The sequence below is a fragment of the Ammospiza caudacuta genome, chromosome 2, assembly GCF_027887145.1.
Source record: "Ammospiza caudacuta isolate bAmmCau1 chromosome 2, bAmmCau1.pri, whole genome shotgun sequence".
In the NCBI taxonomy this organism is placed as follows: Eukaryota; Metazoa; Chordata; class Aves; order Passeriformes; family Passerellidae; genus Ammospiza; species Ammospiza caudacuta.
The window spans coordinates 56,065,424-56,079,439 of NC_080594.1; the positions used below are offsets into that span (position 1 = coordinate 56,065,424).

The window sequence follows — 14,016 nt, forward strand, 5'->3', positions numbered from 1 at the left end:
TTCCAAGACCACAGTATTCAAGCCAGAGTGTCCAGAGTGCCTCATAAAAACTCTTGAACTGCACATTTTTAGCAGCAGATAATGGTGACTCATGAGAAGCGTGTTTTTAAATGTACTTGAAATTTGTTATCCTGAGCTCTTACTGCCATTATCAACAACAGAAGAAGCTGAATGAAACCTCCCACTTTGCTTGAAAGGAAATGTCCCTGATGTCCCCATACCATGCACTAATTTTTAGCAGCAATTCAAGGGACTCCATTGTAAGGGAGAGATTATTGTTGTGGTTTTGTATTTTCTGACATTTCAAAAGAATAAAAGAAGCTGAACAAAGGTGCTATATATCCTGTCTGCAATAAGAGAGGAGATCTCTTTCTTCAGAAACACATAATACTTGAGAGGAGGGATCCTCACACTCTACTGTAGAATTTTGTACTGTTTCTCACAAAGAACTCAATGTCTACAAATAGTTTGAGAGGTGATGGAATGCCTTAGGCGTGGATTCTTCGTCCTGTAAGTTTTTGACTTCACTTAATCTGTACCAGTATTTTTTTTATTTTTGTTTTTACTTACACGTGACTGAACTTTTTCAAAAGACAGCTAGATTATACAGCATAGCATTATAAACAGTTGCATGTCACAGGATCCAATACATGCTCTTTCCTGCAAATTCCTATTCATCTATTTAATCTGAATATTTTTTTATTTATGTTTATATAAGGCTGAAGAATGCCACAAATCCAGAAAAAAATTTTGGTTTTCACTAAAACTGGATGCTTATGTCCTCTTAAGTTTATAATGGATCATGGAAGTGTTGTAAGGTAAATTTTATTTCTTAGTGCATGTCCACTGCTGAGAAATGCAAGCATTAGTATTTCTGTACCTAGAGAAGATGATAGTTAGATTCAAAATGCAGATGACAAGGTTCTGCTGAACTGAGCCTAGGAATCATGATATTGAATCCATCATAGTTAGTTGTCATACTAAATAATAAAAAGAAAAGAAAAAATTAGCCTTTGATTGAATCAAGTAGTATTTATTGCTGTGTAATCATAGCACATTTTGACAAACATGCTGGGTCATTGTTGGGCATTTTTTAGCATGTGACTTCTTCTGCAGGAGTAATTCTAATTTTCTCTCAACATTCTTGATTTAGGTGACATGACAAGTTTGGATCAGCAGTGTCCTGTGTCAGTTTTTATCCAGACACAACCTGTTCTGTCCCTGTCAAATCCTTGGCTATGTAACCTTCAGGAAACCATCCCTTTTGTCACACTAGCATTTTATGTAAGTCCTTTAAGTCATACTATTGTAGGATCGTCTGGCTCAGAAGAGACCTTCAAGATCATCTAGGTCCAGCCCCACAGCCATGGGCAGGGAGACCTTCCACCACACCAGGTTACTCAAAGCCCCATCCAACCTGACCTTGAACACTTCCAGGAATGAGGCATCCAGAACTTCCTGCACAACCTGTGCCAGTGCCTCAACACCCTCACAGCAAATTTCCTCCTATGTAAATCCACTGTCTTTCAGAGGGAAGTCATTACTCCTTGTCCTGTTTTTACATCCTCTTGGGAAAAGTCCCTCCACAGCTCTCTTGTAAACCCCTTTCAGGGACTGGAAGGTGCTCTAAAGTCTCCCCAGAACCTTCTCTTGGCCAGACTAAAAAACCCCAGCTCTCTCAGCCTGTCTTTATAGGGGAGGTGCCACAAACCTCTGATCATCTTTGTGGCACTCCTTTGGACTCGCTCCATCATATCCATGTCTTTCCTATGTTGGAGGCCCCAGAGCTGGATGCAGCACTCCAGGTGGGATCTCAGAAGAGCAGAGTACAGGGCAGAACCATCTCCTTCACCCTGCTGGCCCCACTGCTTTGGCTGCAGCCCAGGATATGTTGGCTTTTGGGCCTGGGAGTGCACATTGCCTGTCATGTCCTGCCTCTCATCTACCAGCACTCCCAAGTCTTCCTCATCGGGGCTGCTCCTAATCCATTCTCTGCCCAGCCTGGATTTGTGCTTGGGATTACCCTGACCCAGGTGCAGGACCTTGCACTTGGCCTTGTTGAACTTCATGAGGTTTGCTCACCTCTCAAGCCTGCCCAAGTACCTCTGGATGCAATCCCTTCCCTCCAGCATGTCAACCACACCACACCATGGCTGGGTGTCATCTTGCTGAAGGTGCCCTCCATCCCACTGTCCATGAGATTGTCAAACAGCACTAGAGTCAATGGAATTCTCAATAGAGTTGAACTGCATAAAATCTGAATTAGGATGTTGAGACCTTGCTGAAATATCTCTTCCCTTCCACCACCACCATCTTGTGGTAGTGGGTAGAGGCAGTCCCCAGCACACGGCATTTGGTGTTCCAGGGATCAGGCTGCAGAGATCAGTTAGCAGAGCAGGATGCAGTTTGAAAGCAGTCTGTAACACAATGCTGCCTCTGAACTTTAAAAAAACATATGTCCATCCAGAAGGCCAGAAGGCTTCCTGGCCTGGTTGTGGGCGTCAGTCAACACAGATAGACCTGACCTAGTAATTGTGCATGGTTGTCCTGTAAGCCATAAAGACTCAGGTACATGAAGCCCCTACTAGCCTAGGGATATCTGTGCTGTGATTCAAGGTACAGTGTGAATATGCCCACAGAGAGACTCGTGCTGGTATCTCTTGCACTGATTTGTGTTGTTATGACTTCACTCATTTAATAGGATTTCATCAGCTTTTCACAAAATGAATCAGGTCAGGATCTGTCCTATCTTATCTAGGGTTTCTGAAGATGGTGATTAGACAGCTTAATTGAAGGATGTTTGCAGCACCCAAAGGGTCAAACTCCACTACTGAACTCTTGCAGTCATCTTTTATTTTAATTAATCCAAGTTCTAGCCTGAAACAATTATCCATAAGCCATGGCCAATGCTTTAGACCTTTCCCCCCGTCACCTGACATCAATTTGCTCTTGTAATGAAGTTTCTGGTTTTGTGTTCCATGTATTAGGTGTGCAAGATTGATCAAAGGCTTCACCCACAGATACCTTTTATATTTAGTAAGTTCACCACTAAGTTGCAAATGTACACTAAGATCAAATTTGCCTTTGTGCCTATGTGTGACATCACTATGAGAAAAGCAGAATTTTTCTCCTAGAACCTGCATGTTTGGATTATATCAGCCAATGATTTGACAGTAGAATGGGACACATGTAAATAATAGAGCATTCTAATTTTATCAAATGCTTGTTTTGTATAAGCAGAGATGATCTTTTAAAAAAAATATATATAAAATACAGAAGTCAGGTGTTTATCAGTAGAGCTGTTTTCTGCTTTTGAATGTTACAAGATCAAAATATCATTAAAAGTGCTTGCAGTCAAAATATTTTTTTAATTCTTACTTGTTTTTATAAAATCGTATCAAAACTCATATGTTCTACAAGCCAAATATTTAGCCCAGTAAACAACTTGATCACTGCTTTGAACAGTGTCTGATTAAAACTTTGTGAAATATTTAGGTTGATGGGGATAATCAGACTAATGTTTTTGTAACCATATATAAAATTATAGTGCAAAATGATGATAACAAAGAAAACAAACACTGAAAAGTTGGACAAGCATGAGTAAGATTTGTAAAGACCAAAGTCCTCTTCATGGGAAAAAAATTGCCATGTTTTCAATAAAGCATGCTGGATTTGTCCCATTCTTAAGAAACTGGATTTTTTACAATTCAGTGAGCTATAAATACATCTGTAACAGCAAGCTTTTCTTTTTATTATTATGGCTTCAAGTTTTCAGATTTCAGTAAGATGTTTTGGAAGCTTATTAGCATTTTTCCTTTTACTTAACAAGTGGCCTTGTTTATACTAACCTGAATAAGTGCCTCGTTCCCAGTGATGTGCACAAATATTTTAATATTTATCTATCCAAGCAATAAACTGAGTATATTTTATATATATATATTTAATCTATTTCCAGATTTTGTATTCAATCCTCTTTTCCCTGGCGATGCTTATTCTGCTAGCAATAATACCATTTGTTTAATCATTTATACAATAATTACTCTGTTTAAATTTGTTATCAAGCTGTCATATTTATTTGCAACAACTTTTTGCTGATGTCTATGGCTGTGATATTTGGCATTTGTATCAGGAAAAAATAAAATTACTTCTGTTTGGTTACTGATCTAAAGTTTGTGTATAATTATCGTGCTCTGGAGAGAGGTCAGAAATGAAGTGTTATGAAAAACTTAATTTGTCACATCAGTGGAACACAAAGTTCCTGTGTTTGCAGTAAATCTCACTGCTTTGTTCCTCAATTGATTGTTTTCTGGTCATGAAGGGTTCAGCACAGGGCTTGTTCTTTAATCTTCGTGGTTGCACTCATGGCTCAGAGAGGGGTTTCTCTTTCAATTCCAGAATATCAGAAATCTCTAGATACCTGCAGGTCCTTGGTAGGCAGGATTGCCATGTTCCTGTGTGCTGCTGGCAGGCTTTATTTTATTTTAACAAGAGAAAGTGACTCTGCAGGGAGCAGTTCCCTTGTTCCTGTAAAGCCAGTGTTGCTTCTTGTGACAGGTCATCAGATTTATTTTTTTTTATTGGCAAATGTATCACTGATAGATGTAGACACATCTGAAGGACTGTGATGCAGAAAGAAAAAGCCACCCTGAAATTTTCCCTTCTCACCCACCCTTTGTAAGCACTGACCTCTGACTTCTGTGTGAATTTAAGCAATCACTTAACTCCTTCACTGTCAGAAAGGCCATATTTCATGGCTGCTTACACGAGTGACACAATATACTTATCAATTTACCTTGTCCTAGGGAAGGACAAGCCTGCAGGCAGTGATTCCTGATTTGCTACCTGTATTCCCTTCTGCCACCTGAACTTGCTTATGTGGATCATGCTCAGCAGATACTTAGTCTGAGCTGAGAAACCCTGTGTCATATCTGTGAGCTCTGGGTTGGGGTTCCTGCCAGGGATAATCAGACTGAAAGAGTTTCTGTCCTGCTCCCAATATAAATAGCTGTATATGATATAAATTAATAAAGAGTCTGGTCTCAGAAGTATGGCATTATCAATAAATCAAAGGGCATTAATTTCCCACTCCAAGATCATCCACAGCAATCAAGTCATGTCCATACACATTCATGATCACACCCATTTTGGCACTTAGTGGAAGAATTTTGGTACTCCTGAGGTGTTCAAGCATGTCTCAGCAGGTCCTGGATGACTTTCATTTAAAAGCCCAAGCATAGTCCAATTTCAGCATCTCTGTGAGTTGGGGTTTTTTAGTGTATCCTCACCATCTTTTGGAAAAATGACTCAGCTCTTGCCCTGAAGGAATTCAACTCATCCCATGCAGTGCTTTAGCTTTGAAAGCTGTTCCACAAATTACTCTCAAGGTTGCCTGTTTGAGTTTGGGGAGGTTTATTATTTACTTCAGGTGGTAATTCATTCAGAATTTATCTTGCACCACTTTGCTTTGGTAAGTAACCCCTGACTTTCACTGAAACTGAAGCAGACAGCTGGCAGATTCTTAAATGATACACCTTGTTTCATTTCCCGGCCAATACACCAGCATGTGCTGGATTCCTCTTACCCCCTGTTACCTGCAGTTTTGTGATACAAGTTCTCCTGTGTGTAAGTTCACATGTAGAGCATAAATCTGTAGCTGTCCAAGTAAAAGTGCTCAGGTTAAACCAGTGCAACCAGAAGATCATGCGTAACAATTGTCATCTTGAGCGTGTTTTTGACCACTTCTGCAGCAAAACTTCTTATTCAGCATGGAAGGCAAGAGGAGGCAGTCTGGGTAAGTGGGTGTTGTACCTCCTCTTTGACAATGTATTACTTTCCACTTTTCTCTTACTCTCATTCCGCCCCCCAAACAAAAAAAAAAGCATACAATGGAACTAAATGACGCCGCAAATGACAAACAGGATGATAAAAGGTAAGGAATCTTCTTCATCATGAGGAGATATTAAATAAATAAAATTCTCTTCTACTCTTCAGCCTTGGAGAGAATTACCTAAAGGAGATTATGATGGGGGTACATTAAATCCTGAATGTCAGAGAGATTGTGAGTACAGAGCAGTGATTCACTGTTTCTTGTAGTATTTTAGAGAGGTTCCACACAATAAAATTTGCTGGCAACAAGAATGAAAGTAGTCAATAACCATACAACCTAAAATTAAATTTGCAAGACTCATTACTGAAGGATGACATGCATACCATACCAAAAAACACCAGAAGGGAAATTCATGGAAGAAAAGTCAATTGAAATCAGCTTTTTTGTATCAACAGCTTGCTCAGAAATGGACTAAGAAAAGCCAGTAGATTCAGGAGAAGAATCAAGCTATTCATCTTCTCTTTCCTTTCTGTTCCCTACAACTCCACTCCAGGCACTGCCAAACCAGCCCAGAAGAGCCACTCTAAGCCCTAACAGCTGTACAAAGATCACCAGCCCTGGACTTGTAATTGGTAATTTAAAGTACAAATACCATAGTCTGCCTTACTGATTTTTTTCTTGGAGTAAAAGAGGAATGCAAGTTTTCATTTTTCAGCTCCCTAGGCCTCTAACAGCTGCTTCACCTGCACCTGAAATCTGCCTAAACCTCCTGCTGAGGACTGCTTGGAATGGCAGCAGGATCCAATAGCCTTTTCCTGGTGCATATCCTGTGAAGGCATATGATCTGGGCAGAATGAGGTAAAGCATTTGGAGTGAGGAACTTGGGGGCCAAGGTAAAAGATACTGTTGATGATTTTATTTACCTTATAAACATGCTCCATTTATTCTCTGCTCTTTGTACCAAAAGGTTAAAATAATATTCCTTAGGCTCTCAAGTGTCTCTTTCACTGCTATATTTTTTTCTAATGTTTCTAATGGCACCAGAATGATCATGACAAGAAAGAAACATAAATACCTAATTCTTTAAAAGTAATAGCTCATGGGAATGTGGCTGGGCTCTGCTTCCATTTCTTGGCAAGACACCTGGATTTCAGTGCAGCAAACTGCACTGTGCCCTTACAGGGACTGGTCCCCAGTGTTGTCAAGCCCGTGAAACTAAGGCAGGAGTGTGATCAGGCTAATTGTTCAGAATAAAAAAAAACCTCTGGGGACAAAATGATGTTGTTATATCAGGAAGTTGGCTTCATAGGTGTCATCCAATGCCCACATCTCATGACATAGACCATCTCATCTGTAGTGTGCCTTCCACAGTCTTCTGGAGACAATTCCTGGTGTTCTGTTGTCAGGATTTTGAAACATTCTCTCCCAGTGGGAGGAAAGGAAAGATTTGGATCCACCCTCAAAGAGCTGGAGAGACTTGTAATGGCTTTATGGACATCAGCAGCTGCCCATGCATCACACAGTCAGCATCTTTCATTTGCCCAGGATTTAGCAGACGTGCCACATGATGCCCTTAATATCCCAGGCAACCCTAATTTATCAGAGTATGCAGTACAGCACAGGGACTCTGAGGGCTCCTTTGCAAGGAGACTTCTTCCATCACAGGTTGTTATGTCAAACACAACATTGCCATGCTGCACAGGAGATGTGTATGTCACATCTTCCAGGATATCAGTAGCAAAAGGCTGAGCAGAGCACATTGACTTCACCTGAACTCCTCTCACATCCTAACTCAGGTGAACTTTAGTAACAAGGTCCAATAAAAGCTCCTTTGTGGAAAGTATCATGTTGGTCATAGTCACCTAGGATTTTCTGAACACAAGTGTGACAGAGAAGTGCAGTTCTTAGTGCTGATTAAGGGTCTTGGTTATGGGAAAAGTTTGGTTTGTCAGCAGTGATTCTCCACACAGCATGCTGTGTGCTGAGACCTAACCCAGCTGCACGAAGCAACCCAGAGGGGTGCATGCCTGAAGCTGTTTGGTTACTAAATTGTTATTAACCTGGCTGGCACCTTAAAAAAGGTGAGTTTCAGAGGCAGAACCCACTTCTTGTTTGTATGTAACCAGGCTACATGTGAGCAGTCCAATACCTGCTTTCTCTAGCAGAGTTTTTTCTTGAACTTGTTGGGTATTTAGATGGATTTTCTGAGAAGTTCACATTCTGTTTTCAGACATTAGACTGTGTGCACACCTCCTGCAACAGTTGGGGCACTCATTTATTACTCTTTCCTCAGCTGCGGTGATTTCTCTACCCTGCAACCCTACCCTCAGAACAGGACCTCTCATAAGAGCTTCTGTCCAAGCTATTTTACTTGGTACACTACTGCTTAGCTTTTCCTTTCCAATTTGGCTCTGAAAATGAAGGTGCCAGGGAAATATTTCACCCCCAGGAAACTTCAATTTCCTCAGGAACTGCATTTGTTATCTGTAACATCGCTCTGAATGGTAAATGTGAGGCCAACAATTCGAAAAAATTCTTGCAGCATTTTGGCATTGCCTGTAGTTCACATCTGGGACTGCCAGCTGTGGTAAGATGCATTTCCCCAGTCTTCTTAAGAAGTGCTAGGGAGTTATATTTGCTAGAAAATGTTTGTTTTCAAAGCAGGATTACAACATCTGTACATGAGCACACAAACACACCGACACACAATATGTTTTTATTAATATATAAATTTTATATCGATTTTTTAATGTGTTTTAAACATACATGTACATAGAGTAGTATCTTTATATAGTATGTAATAGATACTGATATACGTAAATTGTAGATATTTTATGAGTATGTCTATATTTTTTTATTGTAGAATACAAAAATTTTAATGTATTTGTAATTCCTCAGATAAGATCACAAGGATGAAGTGTTACAAGGTGGGAAGCAGAATTCAGGGTATATTTGCCTCGAAGGAATCACAGCAGCCAGACCCACAGTCAAAACCTGAGAATGCACATCCCAGAGCCTTGGGGTCAGGGAGACTGATTAGATACACTCTCCTGGAGTCCAAAATAGGCAACCAGGTGGCATTCTGGACTGTTTCCCTGATGGGGACCAGCAGTTTTACTGGGACCAGCAGCTGCAGTCTATACCCTCAGCTTTTGAGCTTCTCAGTCCTGGACTGCTGCAGGATGCCAAGAAGAAGCACAACCATTCATTCCTTCAAAATACCTCATGTTTGGAGATCAGCAAGTAAATGTATTGAGAAAATCAGAAGTTAAACTACAGAAGTTTTCCAAAGTCCATGCTTCCTCTATTTATTTCATGTCAAGATGCTGCAGCACCAGAATTTCTGCATCCCAAGAACCTGCAGTGTGGGGCAGGAAACCTGTAAGGCTTGGCAGCAGCTTCCCCTTGTGCCCCTCTCCTGAGCTGTGGGCTCTGGGCTCCCCTTCCGTGACTGCTGTGAGCTGCTTATAGTCCCTCGTTGGCAGAGTGACCTGGAAGGGCTCCCAAAGGGGGGGAATGCAGCAGGCTCAGTGCAGAGGCTCCCTCAGTGAGCGTGTGTCCCCAGCAGCCCATGACAGGGGATGCTGCCTGCCCCTGGGCCACCTGAGACCTGTCTCCCTGCTCCCCAGACATTCTAAGGGAGTCTTTTTCATCTGGTGAAGGTATGAAGTTAAAAGCAAATCCACTGCCCAGGGAAGGAGGGTGCTTGGCTGCTGAACAAAGAAGGGCTGTCTGCTGTCAGACGCTGTCCAAGATTTCTCAAAGGGAACAACAAAAGTGCAGCTTTATTCCCACGGGATGTGAGCCTCAGCTCCTTGGTGGCTCCTGGCAGGAGGGGTCACTGTGGTCCTGCTCAGCCCAGCCCTCACCACCCCCCTGGAGCAGTGTGGTTCTCATTAAAGGAGCTGTGGCTATTAGTTGTGGAGGGAAGCGCAAGGAGAGCTCAAGAAGAGGAGTTTCCTACCTGGTGAGTCCCCGGCTGTACACGGGGCTTTTCCTGCTGCTGCCTCCCAGGGCACGGGGAACCTCTTGCTTCTCATAGAGGGGTGAGTCAGAAAAGAGTGTTAAATCTGTGCTTTAAAGAAAAGCAGGCAGGCCAAGAGGGTGCCCCTGCAGACTAAAAGGGACCTGCTTGTGGTAAGAGTTGCACAAAGCCTGATTAAATATTCTGAAAGGTCTTAATTTGATGACTTGCGAACACACAGCTCTATAATTTATGATTCATTTCTTTGGAGATTTTGCTTCATAACTTTTTTAGCAAATGTAAATTAATTCTCATTTTTTCTTGGTACTATCTCCCGTGTATCTGCACTTTAAAGGGAAACTGTCGGGGCTACTTTTATCTTCCTTATATGGTTCTTGATTAACTGATCATACTGTGTGAATTTTATTACTAAAAAAAACCAACCAAACAAACAAAAACCCAAACAAATAAAAGAACAACCCAGGAAAAAAGGCATACCTGCGCTTTGCAAATTTTATAAAAATATTACAATGATATTTTCCAAATTCTAGTAAAATCAGCCCTTATGGCACCAATGAATCACACTGCTAAAATAAGGAACAGAGATAGCCTTCAGAATCCATACAATCATTAACAGCAGAGAATTATCAAATTGAGTCTGGCTGGGGTTTAGCTGTCTTCTTTCTCCTGTACCCTTTTTCCCTTTACTGCAGCTCCTTTCAATTCCTTTACTGCACTTGCTGGATGAAAATGTTGAAAACATGCCACCTTCTGTTCTTTTCAGCTATTGCACAGCCCAAAGAAAATTTATAACCCCTGGAAACTTGTGTAAAATGTGCACACCTGTGCACAGATGCAGGCACACATGCTCATGTAAACCTACATATGCACACTTCTCTGAAATCCCTCTGAACTATCTAAATCTCTTTGCTCACAGCCGTTTCTTTAGTTACAAGGTTTGCACTCCAGCTGTTAGAGCAAATGTGCTCACTAAAGGGTTTTCAAGGAAACCAGAAATTAGGCCAATTCTGACCACTGTCACTGAAAAGTAAAGGGAGATGAGGAAAGTAAGACTTAATCCAGTCTCTTTAATGGCTGCAATGAATGAAGATCTCTATCTGCTTTTTTAAATTCTTAATTTTATCTCCTTTACCTGCAGGTACACACCCACATGTACCTATTTCCCTTCAGAGCTGCTCTGGGAAAATCTCCCTCTTCTCATTTCACTGATGCAGGAATGCTGAAGAGCTTTGGATAGAGCACTCTGGGTATGCTTACTTGCACACCACAACAAAAAAACAGTGGTGTGGGGGGGTAGAAACTGCTCCAGCCACACAGTTCTGCTTTTGTTCTTCTTGACTTTCAACACTAATTTTTGTCTGGCTGATTATTCCTTTTCTCAAAAAAATAAAACTCACAATACCCCAATTAAAAACACCACAAGGGAATTTTCTATGCCACAACTCTTCCACAAGTTTATCCCATTCATTTAGTCTTCTGTTATTTCAAATACAGCTCAGCATTACGGGTATGAGCAGATTATTCCTCTGCATAGATTTTTTCTACCCGTGTTTCTTCTATTGCCATTTAAGGAGTCTTCATAACTAAAGATAAACTTGGACTTTGGCAAGGCCAGGCTGACTCTCCAAATTTCAAGGTATGAGAAATGCTTTATTTTCTTTTCTCTAATCACTAAGGAATATGCTTCTTTCCAAGCAGCTAGGGCTGTGTTCTGAGGTCCTAGATTGTTTTCACTCTGGACTCTGCCGTGGAAAAACAGGAGATAATTCTGTGTTAGGTGGCAGAGGTGAAGAGTAGCCCCTGTGGGTGAGGGCAGGGGGGTGCACACAGCAACATAAATGGTGTTTGTGGGCCACCTCTGCAGGCAGATGAGGGGGGAGTCAGAGTACCTCTCAAGGCTGGAGAAAAGGATGGAATGCCTTCTGCTTTATCTGAATTTGTATGAGGACTGTTTTCCTAAGTGCATAGCTGCATTCTTCTGTATCTACCTACCCCTGTTATCTTGCTTTTATATGGTGTTGCACTGCTCCATGTAGTGGATCCTGCCTGTCTGACTCCTTAGAGAGGCACTTTCAGATATCTCAGTTACAAATAGGGTTATTTATTCTTTAAGAGCATGGTAAATATAATTAACACAGTCTTCACTTTTACTGTAACTCCCACCTCAGAAGGGCTATCTGCAGACTGTAAAGAGGAATAAGCAGTAAAATAAATATCCTCAGAAAGTATTTTTGTGTTTTCTTAACCTCAGAGATATATGTTATGACAGAGAAGCCAAAGACCCTCTCTGCCTATTCCTTTTTGCCAGAAAGGTGTTAGCATTGCTAAGCAGCTGGTCTTTTATCACAATACCTTAAGGCACTTTAACTTCTATTAGAAGTGAAGTTAGTCCTCTGCCTGCTGTGAAATAGGGGCATCTTAAAGATGGTTTAAAGTAATCTTTCACCCTCCCTTCTAGTTCTAAGTGGAATTTAGCTGGAACAGAGAATAGGGGCCCCATGTTTTCAAGGCATCTGTTTTCCCAGATAAGCTCTTGACTCTCAGGGAGTGGGAAGAGTGTGCTGCAGTAAATCAGAAACTCCATAAGGTGTGCAGTGGGGTCAAACTTCTGAGTGCACTAATCACCCCAGAAAGGACTTAAATGAGATAAGCCTTGTACTTGGCAGCAAACTGTGGTGGTCAGCACAAACCTTTTCATCTACCTTGCACAGTCTAATGCCATGAGGCTGATGCACCTGGGCAGAGCAAGGGGTTCATGACTGGCCCTGAACTGTATTGCCAACTGAGAGCACTGACCTTGTAAAAACTTACCCTGAAAAGTTGATTTGAGCAACATTGCTTTTGCTGGTTCATTTCTTTGCAAAATGAGAGATCAAGCAAGCTGGATAGAAACCTGGACTTGTATCTAGACAAGGTGGTTTCAGAGACAGGTGAGTAAAGGTTGTGATGCCAAGAGGTGGGCAACTCTCAGTATTCCAAAGTGAATCCCAGCAGAGGTGTCTCAAAAGATAACAATTGATTCTGAACTATCAGCGGGTTTCCTGGGACTTGTTTGGAGAGTGTTGTCCTATTTTCTATTGTGTGTTTGTTTGTTTGTTTACATACAAATGTTTAGGCACTACTTGGAATGAACAAGGATGGAAACCCTCCTTTCAGTAACTCAAATTGCTTTTTAAAACACACTTAGCTGAGTTGACAGTCACAGGGCTCAGATCCACAGCCCGTGTAGGAGCATCCTGCGCTGTGGAGAAGAACCAGAGGGAGATGTTAATCGGGAGCTGACTCCCCGTTTCTCCAGGTACCGTGTGGGAGGTGGACACCTGGGGTCTCGGAAGGCAGGGCTGGCACTTGCCCAGTCCTTCAGGAAACCCGCTCCGTGGTGCAGAGCACAGCTGCCGCTGGATGGCACCAGGGCTCCGTGCGTGTGTGCTCCCCTCCAGCCTCCCCGAGCCATGCCAGCCATCGCTGGGATAAGGGATGCTTTCCAAACAGGCTCAGCAGGACTCTGGGAGCGAGCTGATGGGGGAGATTATAGTTGGGAAAATGCTTGATGCTGTCACAGCTAATATTTTTAAAGGGTCAAATGATCTTTTATGGTGTAACTGAGATGGGAATGTTCTGCAGAGTACTTTATGCTCCTATCCAAACAAGCTGCTATTTCCAAATAATCACATAGAGAACAATCACAGGTGTGGAGTACACGGATAGAAGGAAAAGCTTTTTCTTTTTTTTTTTTACTATATTGTTGCAAATCTCCCTTCTTGCTGCTTCAGGCTACAGTAGCAGCAGTATACAAATACTGTAGGATGTGCAGATTGTGGCTGCAAGATTCCATGTCCTAAAGGATATTGACATCCCAAATGTGAGCCAGGTCAGAGGCATTAATGCTGCCACGGTGAGTCAACACTTTTTGATCCCTCAGAGGAGAATGTATGCAGCAAACTTATGGCAGATATTTATAGAATAATGTACAAGTTAATACTCTTCTCCAGAGCCACTGGAGCTGGGCTTGCTGCCTAAATGTGCATCTGCAATGTACTTACTGAAGCCAAAAAGCTTTACAGAAGTCATCAAAGAAAAGGGAGCTGTTTGGAAATTTAGGGATCCATTACATTATGTTGTAATTCTTAATGATCTCTGATGACTGCATCTTTATTTATTTATCTATCACTGATTGGGCAGAAATGTAAAAGCCCATGAAATA

The 14,016-nt window shown here is 41.7% G+C and overlaps 1 protein-coding gene across 2 annotated transcripts in view; it reads left to right on the forward strand.

The window, feature by feature from the left end:
* The first annotated feature begins 9,735 nt into the window (after nucleotides 1–9,735).
* Nucleotides 9,736–14,016, forward strand: part of LOC131572039 (complement C4-like) — a 52,860-nt gene continuing 48,579 nt past the window's right edge. Inside the window, exons 1-3 of one of the 2 annotated variants that reach the window (XM_058824924.1) lie at nucleotides 9,788–9,873; nucleotides 10,951–11,059; nucleotides 11,307–11,448. The gene's annotated coding sequence lies outside the window, so the exon portion shown is untranslated. Of the gene's footprint in view, nucleotides 9,874–10,950; nucleotides 11,060–11,306; nucleotides 11,449–14,016 lie in introns of both variants that reach the window. The other variant, XM_058824926.1, reaches the window with a different exon arrangement.